Here is a 9,238-nt window from a genome sequence, read left to right on the forward strand (position 1 = left end):
TTACTTCAGGAAATTATTTCTCCAAGTCTAGTAGAGCAAGGGACACCTTGCACAGGTTGGGGGATTTCCTGCCCTTTGCAGGGAAAGCAGTGAGGAGTTTAAGGCTGCTGCGCATCTCAGGCTATATCCTTCAGCAGCCCACCCCCTCCAAAGCATGTGCTTGCTTAGCCACAATTTTCAAAAAATGTCATTTCCCCATTAATCTATTGCTTAGGCTTTGCAGCATTCCCATTTCTAAGAAGTTTGGCAGTGGTTTCATTGGTTTCTAATTAAAAGAAATAAAAACATTAAGCTGGTCCACATCTGATCTGATTAGAAAGCAGAAGAGGAAGGTCTGGGACGCCACAACAGTGGGGAACCAAGTCAGGACTGCAAGCACACGCTGCCTGGTCTCATCAGCCTCTAAAAGGTTCCCAAAGTTTTAACTTGTAAGACATTCATCAAACAGGCATATAACAAAGGAATCAAGAAGAGATTGATATCATAAGCCTGTTAAGAAGCCCTGCTTTAGCACAGTTTCAGTAGAATTTGTTGCTCACTACATACTCAATTTTCTCACAGTGCGGCAGACCAAGTTGCTGTATAGCAGCTAAGTATATGAGATTTAAGGAGCCTTTCCCCTATATATTCTCCTTTCTGTTTTCTCCAAGTGTTTTACAACACACTTCCATTTTTTTTTTCCCCAATAGACTTTGCAATTATGGAAAATAAAGCTATGCTATACTTCAAGATGTTTAAATGGTTAAAGATGTTTTAATGGCAGCTCAAGAGTGGATTAAAAAAAGTGCCTTTCTTCGCAGTGTTTAAATACAATGTAACGTGGTAGCACCTGATACAAATTATTTTAACCTTCTTCTCAACAAGTCTCCACCTACTCCAGCACTATCCCATCTGTTAAATTCCTCTTGCCACTGATATTACTAGCTAGCTATTAAACAGCCAAAGTGAAAGAACTGGTTTGGGCAGAGAGTGATGCGTAGCAACAACTACCAAACACATAAATTCTTAATTTCAAGTTGTGTTGCCTCAAATGCAGGATTTAAAAAACAAACAAACAAAAAGACCAAAACTTTAGGTCTTTAGGGGAAAAGAATTCCTACTGACTTTACTGAGGATTTTCTCTGCTTAGAGTGTTGAATCAACTAGCATATGCTCAAAAACTCACTGAAATCTAGAGTCTTTAAACACTTTGATGAATCAGGAGTAAGGAAATGAGCAAGGACTTCATGACTGGCCCAGAGGGATCAGGACAGGAAACTCTAAACTGTGGAATTAATTTCTTTAATGTTGTGCCATTTACCTATCATAGTTTATGATTCAGTAGTTGCAGTTTAAGCAGTACACAATAATAAAAGTTAAACTGGGACTTTCAGTTTAAACACTGACCTCATTGTCTTCTGATGTCAGGAACAACAGCCTGAAGTAGAAAGTCAGGGCCAGTGCTCTTTAAATATTGACATCAAACTTGGGGTTTTTTTAAATGTTAAGGATTTTATCGTCTCACAGAAGATATTTGGAGGGTGGAAAATATATTTTTCTCCTGTAAAATGAAGTCCGGTAAGTACATACTGTTAAGCAATAGTAGTCCCTCCCTTTTAAGCAGACGTATTTTCAACATTGTTTTTTTTTTCACTTATTTACTTATGTATGATTTTGAAGAGTTTTACAGTCCTGAATAAAATGTGGGCCTTAAGTGCAAAGCAAACAAACCAGCCTTTCCATGGCAAACAAAAATCAAATTACAGAGGACCAGCCCTGTTGTACCTTTGTGAAGTGCATCAGTCTTTAAGGCAAAGGTCAGCTGGTGACGGAGGAGCAGCCATTCCAGTTGGGGAGGTGGTGAAGAACCTGAATGGCAGCTCCTCCCTCCCTCCCTCCTCCTGAAGTCTCCAGCATCACTGAGGGATAGTTAAGCCACGTGAATTAGCCAGATGGAGGAGGAAAGGGGTAATTATCAGCCTATGTATATTCACCTGTGAAATAAATTAGTCTTTCCAGTGTTAAAATACTGTAGGATAAGTCTGATGGTGAGTAAATTAAAATCCATATCCTGCATCTAGTCTATAGGACTATATGTAGTCTATAGGACAGGAACAACCTAGCATAGAAGGCACTGTATATTACAGTGAAGTTCAGCTCATGCACAAGATTTCTGGGGTATTAATGTCTAGTTCTAGGCACTTGCACTGATAAAAGACTCCAGGTTCAAGTCTGTGAGAAAGAGAAGCCAATTAGAAGCCAAATAAAAATGTATCTAAATCAGTGAATAGAAAAGTCTGTGGTATATAATTTCCCCCCTTTTCCACCACCACCCGAAGCGTTACTCCTCAGTAATTCAAGATTGCAAGGCAGGAGTCTGCTCTGCAGTCAGACTCTGGATCCTCAGGCGCAGGCAGGCATCAACACCTCTGCTTCCACAGAACATTTTTCTTTTAAAACACAACAAAGTGAAGGCCTCACCCACGAAGAGGAAGATCTGGATTTTAGCATCTTTCAGCTTGAGGAAGTCCAAGCTCACAGCTTTTACATCTCAAGTGCCTCAGCTGCTAAGGTTGTCACATCGCCTGAGTTAACCTGCCACTGTCCTGGTAAGTGCATTTCTAGATCAGTGTCAGGACCCTAGAGACACTCAGCAGCCACCTTTTCCAAGTGGTAGGGCTGCTGCACTCAAGGCTAGCTCTACTGTGACCCCAGATCAGACAGCTGGGTGGGATAGAACTGTAAGACACCTCAATGGGACCCTAATCCTCTTGGCTTAGGAACTGCATTTCAGCCACAGCTGTTGCCCCAGCTTCTTCTTGGAACTGCATGGACAAGCACGCTTCTGCCTGGCCATAAACCCACCAGTCCTGAGCCTGACCTCAGATTCAACCTGTCTCATCCCTTTGGACTGGTCTGATGATCTGGACTCATGGCTGAACATGGTCACTGCCACCAGACCAGCTTTGCTGGTTAGGGTGCTGAGGGATGGGGCTGTGTCAGGGAGGACACTGCCCTACCAACTTCACTGTCATCCTTGGCTGCCAGCTCAGCTGATTTACAGAGCAACCCCCTCTTGCAGCTTCCTGACACTCAGTATGTGGTTAAAAGGTTGTTATGTTTATGGCTGATTTGTTCATATTGTCTTAGTTTAATCAGCTTCATATATCTGAGTGACTGTTCCATTAATAACCTCTGCTTCCAAAGGTTGTCTGGTACACTGCTTTATGCATGGTCTACAGCCTATTATGAAGCTTAATTCAAAAAGTGATGCAAATATAGATAATTTACAATACACATCTTAAAAATATTTAGAAATTAGCAGTGAAGAAAATAGGTTAAATATCTATAGTAATAGATTAATATAATATAATATAATATAATATAATATAATATAATAATGTGAGTTTAGCTATCAAAGCAACAAGTATTGCAATGTCTAGGTTTTCTTTGGTTTTCAAGAAAGAGATGTGAGATGCTGGAGATGCACATTTAGACTGAGGCCCAGGAAACTCAACACAGTGAGTGAGAAACCATCCAGGCCTATTCCCCCCACAAGAGGGAAACAAATGGCACTAGACATAGAGGTGAGAGCTGAGACCTGGGGGTATGTTTCAAGTTCAGAGACATAATTTTAGGTGTCTACTTGTAGGTCTTTACAGGTCAGATAAGCTTTCATTATCATCAAGGGAGATCAAGATCTCAATTTAATTGCAGAGACAGGCATTTCAGATGCCCAAGGTAGCTTTCAGATTGTCCCAGATACCTCTTTTCTGGTTTTCTGGAATGGCAACTAGAGGTTGAGTCTACTCTGTCTTTGACATTAAATTCAGTCTTTTTTCAAGGCTGGCAGGCAAAGCAAGTTATGTTGCTCTCTTAAAAGCTGGATAAGAGGTCATGTGACTTTTGCTGTCATGAAAATAGCTTTATTGCAAAATCAAACTTTCCTTTGTCTGCTGCTTATACTGTCTAAACAAAGCTTATGAAGTGTTATAAAATGAGGTACCCAAATATCATCTTCCATTCAGTCTGACAAGCATCCTTCATTGCATAATCATGAATCTTAACCTAGGCCATCTGGGAGACTGGTGATCTAAACCCTGATCCAGTCTGGAAGGGTGGAGAAACTGCTCTCATTTTGGATTTGTTTACTAAAATTGTGAGGTTTTTGCTGAACTGCAGTATTTGTTCTTTGACCTTTATAAAACATCTTATTTGTTTGTGAGCTTATTTTAAACTACTAAACCGGCCTAAAGTCCTATGCAGATTTTTTATTGCTATTGTTTTCAGTCATATAGGGAAATTTAGTTTATTCTATTCTTCCTAGAAAGGGAAGGAAAAGATGGGCTCCACTGTGAATTTACTTATTTTGGGCTTTGCAGAACTGAAGTCAGTTCCCAACACAACCACAAACTTCTACTACAATTTAAGCAAGTGATTTAACACTAGACCCACAAAGGGCAGAGAAGGTAATGTTGCTGGGCTGAGGTGACCAAGATCCATATTCTTAGTTATATGTCTGAGCTGCCACTTCAAATGTCCCACTCTAAGCAGAAAGATGCCTAAACTAGCCAACAGGAAACAGTATCAGACAAAAGGGCTGAGTTCCATATGAACGATGAGAACTGAGGCATGCCCTTGAATTGAAGTGTCCCTGATTTCAATTAAAAACTCTGGCTGCTAATTCTAAGGTAATTTTTATGTTCTTCAGCCCAGTATTGCACTTACCCAGACACTTACAACACTGAGACTGATGGAGACCTATCCTATGCTGCCCTCTGATCTGCAGGTTATAAAAGGCAATACATGAATGCACATTTCCCCTATGGGTAAAATCAACGCAGATGAAAGGAAGGGTGACACAACCACTGTCTCTCTTGTTTTGGGCAGAATTCTCTCTACTAGGACACATCAGGGAATGCTTACTGAATTGAGCTTGGGAAATTGTGGCTAGCACAGGTTTTTCCCATGAGAAATTTTCTTGTGTTTTATAAATAAAGATAAAGTTTGGATGTTGTTGGAACAGTGTCCCAGAACTTGGGCAGTGCAGGCCTGGCCAATCAGGCCTGGGGGAAGGCTTCTGACTGACCAATCTGGGTGACTTTTGAGAACTCTATATATGTGATGAAATCAAAACAATAAAGGTCATTCCTTCTTGCCACTGAGAACTGATGCATTCATTACTCTTCTAGCTGCTCAACAGCGACATCAAATCACATCAAAGTGGAAAGTCTGCACCTTGAATACTGATAGGTCTAGGACAGATATTCTATGAAGTCAAGTTTAAGGTTGTTGTAGACTTGTCCACAAAAATAAAGAAAATACCAAGAAAAGGTTTTTTGGGGGAAATTTTTCTCCATTTTAATTTTCCCAGCCAATTATTTTGCTATTTCACTCCACAGTTATCATTTCCACAGCAGCCAAGAGACTATCAGCCAAGACATTTATTTCTCAAGGTGGTGCCAGTACCTCTTGCCATGGAAAAGGTAGAGATATTTAATGCAATTTGACTCAATTTTGCTCAGTGTGTGATAAAGATTCTTCCAGACACCTGGTGATAATTGGTTCCTTGCTAAGCATCAGGTACTGTGACTGCCCAAGTTAACCTCTACAAATTCAACTCTCATACAGACAAACATGTCTAGAGACCTAAGCATAATAAATACAGCAGAGCAGAATGTATCCATGTAAATGTCTGAAGCAAAAGGTTCTTGTAATTCTACTCAGCCTAACAGACAGGCTGTAGCAATCAGGACTAATTGAAGAGTGAGGGTAGCATTTCAAGGATATCTATTTTGAGAGCACTAAGGTGGCACAGCCTGAAGTCAAATATAGGGTCAATTTAGGAAACACTGGTGTTGTCAAAACAAAACTGTCACTTAGTTTGAACAAAAGCTTGACATTTATATATTTTCTACAGAAGAAACAGGAAATAGATAACCTTTTTGGTTAAGTTCCAGGAATTCTGCAGTTAATTCAAACCTGTTGCTGACTTTGAGACTTTGTCAGTGTTGCAGAAGACTACAGGGTTTCCAGTAGACAGGAAAACCCAATGTAGTCTCCCAGGGCAGAACTGAAAATCTAAAACTTGTGTTCCACAGTTTGTGATGAAGGTCACCAAGTGTCCAGACTTGTCCCTCAGTGCCAGGGTGAAGTTCTCATTGGAGTTAAAAATTTTAGGCTCTGAGAACAACAATACAGAGTTTAGGAATCCAGATCTAGATACGCAATAGCTCTATCTTGAATTCACAGAACAGGGAAGACCAAGGTCCTTGTTATTCTACCAAGCAGTGTGCTTTTGGTGACAGGAAACTAGGAAGGTTTTTATTCAGAATTCAGAGTTCTGGTTTTGATTCATATAAATTGAGATTATCTAAACCAAGCCTGCTTCTCCAAAGCTTCCAGTTACACAACAAAGTAAAATAACATATCAGTGAATGTGATTGCTACATTATCTTTGCAAACTCCTCCTCCTGGATCAGGTGGTGTTTTTCTTCCCTACTTTCTGCTCTAAGCTTCTGTGTGGTTTGCTTTATAGTGTTAAATAATGATCTTCTGACAGTATTATGCCTCAGAAGGAAGCAATTCCTCTCCCCAGATACAGGTTCAAGACTGAAGGGAGAGTGTGGGGCTGTTGTTTATGGGCATGAAGTGTGTGACCTGAATCTTGTGCATGTCCTCCAGTAGGAAACCAAATCAGAAAGGTCATCACTTTGTCTACAGATGCCAGAAGATAAGAGGATATGTACACTAGTTTGGTTCTCTAATTTATCTGGTGAGAATAAAAGTACACCTGCAAATAGAACAAAAAGGCTGCCACCAATCTACAGCAACTCGAGTAGGATAGTATTCTTCAAGTGCAAAAGATTCTTCTGGAATCTCTCCTTATACGGTCTTCCACATAATGTGTTTGCATCTCCTTTTAGTCCTTGGGTCTTACAAATCATGCTGTGTAGTTAGGGCATCAGCATCAATCTCAGCATCCCTTTGACTCCATTCTGAAAGGCTCAGTGTGAATGAGAAGAACATCCTCTTAGCTTTCCAAATGAGTGTGTATGTCTCAGTTACTAAAGCAATACTGTCCCAATGAGGAAATGACAAACTCAAAGATATGAGCCAGTTCAGAGAATCTCTTGTCTTTTTTTCTGCACTGTTTCATTTGAATAAAATAATATGTAAATGCTTTCTTAAAATGTTTCCAAGAATATATACTTTTTACTTGGAATAGCAAGAAGCCAAACTGAGCCACTAACTATGAAAATTAATGGAAACGAATCCATTCTATCCCCTGCAAAAGAGACTGAACTGTCCTTTCTGTTCAACTGACACAATGAAGAATGAATAATTTGCTTTCACTCCTTAGCAATGAGTTTGAAAGAGAAAAGGCAACATTTTGCTTTTAATACTTTTTGTATTTCAATGTCCAAATTAAAATTCTCCTTGCCTGAGTTTAAGCTAAGAAGTGATTTGCTAAAGTTTTCAACTTACAAACTTTATACTCAGAAGTCCTGGCAGAAGGATGTGAGGTTTTCCTTCTGAAGGATGCATGATTTACAGTGCACAATCTGGCTCACAGAGGGAACAATGGGATCATTGCCATTTTCTCTGAAGCTGCAATTCTCTTCCTATTCATGTTGTAGTTCGGCTGAGGAATATTTAGACTAGAGTGGTAAATGTTTGGGTATTAAGACCCTCTTAGGGAAAAAATGGATATGGGACATTTAGAGAACATTTTGAGAAATCATTTATATAACAATAGACCAAGAGATCCTTGCCAAAATATAGACTAATTGTGCCAGACATGTGCATACAATAAAAGAGTTTGTAATCTGAAGGAGAGGTGTAAAGGGTATCCAAGACAGAACAAGTAGGGAAAGGTTAATGTCCTCTTACATAAATCCATAACACCCTTCAGAGCTTACAAAGAAATCTTTTAAATGCTCTCAGAATGGTACACTATCTGACACTACAATTCTATCTAGAGATCTCCATACATTTCAGAAAGCACTATTAAATTTTTAGAGAGCTTGTAAGCATTTCCATATTTCATTTTTCCAAAAGACTTTTAAGAGAACTTCCGATGCCTGACAAGCCTGGAATTTGCTATAAGGTTTTTTATTTGTATGTTTTGTTTTGTTTAAAGGTAAATATAAGTGAATTAACAAACAAGCTTTTCAGCTGGGGGGGGTTGTTTGGTTTTGTGTTGGGGTTTTTTGAGGGTTTTTTTTTCATTTTCTTTCCTTCCTAGCCACTTGTCCTCTCCATTTTAGTTCCCTGGAAATATTTCAGATGCTACTTCCATCACAGTTACCGAGTTCTGCCTTTAATTTCAACAGCAGAAGGACCTGAGTCAAATTCATATATGAATACTTTGAAATGCAAAATTCACTTTTTGTGGATACTTAGGTTTACAATCTTAATACACAATTTTACAGAACATACTTTTAAAAGTTAGAGTTAGAACACATGGAGACTTATTAAGGGAACAGCAGAGAGCTCAAGGAATAATCAAGAGATCCCGGGAAGCAATTTTTCATACTGATATATTTTTGTCTTTTTATTTGTCATCAGACAATTAGATCTATGATCTAATGTTCTGAGAACTGTAATTGTAGCAAATCATCTGGCTGTAAGGTGCTATTACTGTTGCCATTACTGAAACTTGGTGGGTCAAATCCCATAACTGGACTGCAGCTGTCTGGGACAGACAGGCAAGGAAGGAGGATCAAAGAGGTGCCCTCTACACTGAGAGGTGTGTGTATGACAGAGTGTGAAGAGATCTCTCTGAAGAATAGCCATGAACAGATTGCAAGCTTATGGGTAAGAATCAAGAAACTGGGACAACAGAGGGAGCCTCATGGTTGGTCTCTCCTACAGGCTGCCTGATCAAGAGAAGCCTATTGGTGAAGCCTTCTTGCTCCAGCTACAGGAAGCATCTCACTCACAGGCTCTTGTCCTGCTCGGGGACAGTAACATCGTGGGATCAAGTACCCCCTCAGCAAGTTCGCAGATGACACCAAGCTGAGTGGCGTGGTTGACATGCCTGAGGGATAGGTCTCTGTCCCTGATGGGACTCTAGCAAGCTTAAGAAGTGGGCCCATGTGAACCTCATGAAGATTAATGAGGCCAAATGCAATGACCCAGCACCATGCATTTGCAGCCAAAAAAAGACGTTCATGTCCTAGTCTGCATCCAAAGCAGCATGGCCAGCAGGGTGAGGGAGGTCATTCTGCTGCTCTACTCTGCTCTTGTGAGACCC

This window comes from Lichenostomus cassidix, chromosome 1 (assembly GCF_008360975.1).
Source record: "Lichenostomus cassidix isolate B80296 chromosome 1, HeHo_3.0, whole genome shotgun sequence".
In the NCBI taxonomy this organism is placed as follows: Eukaryota; Metazoa; Chordata; class Aves; order Passeriformes; family Meliphagidae; genus Lichenostomus; species Lichenostomus cassidix.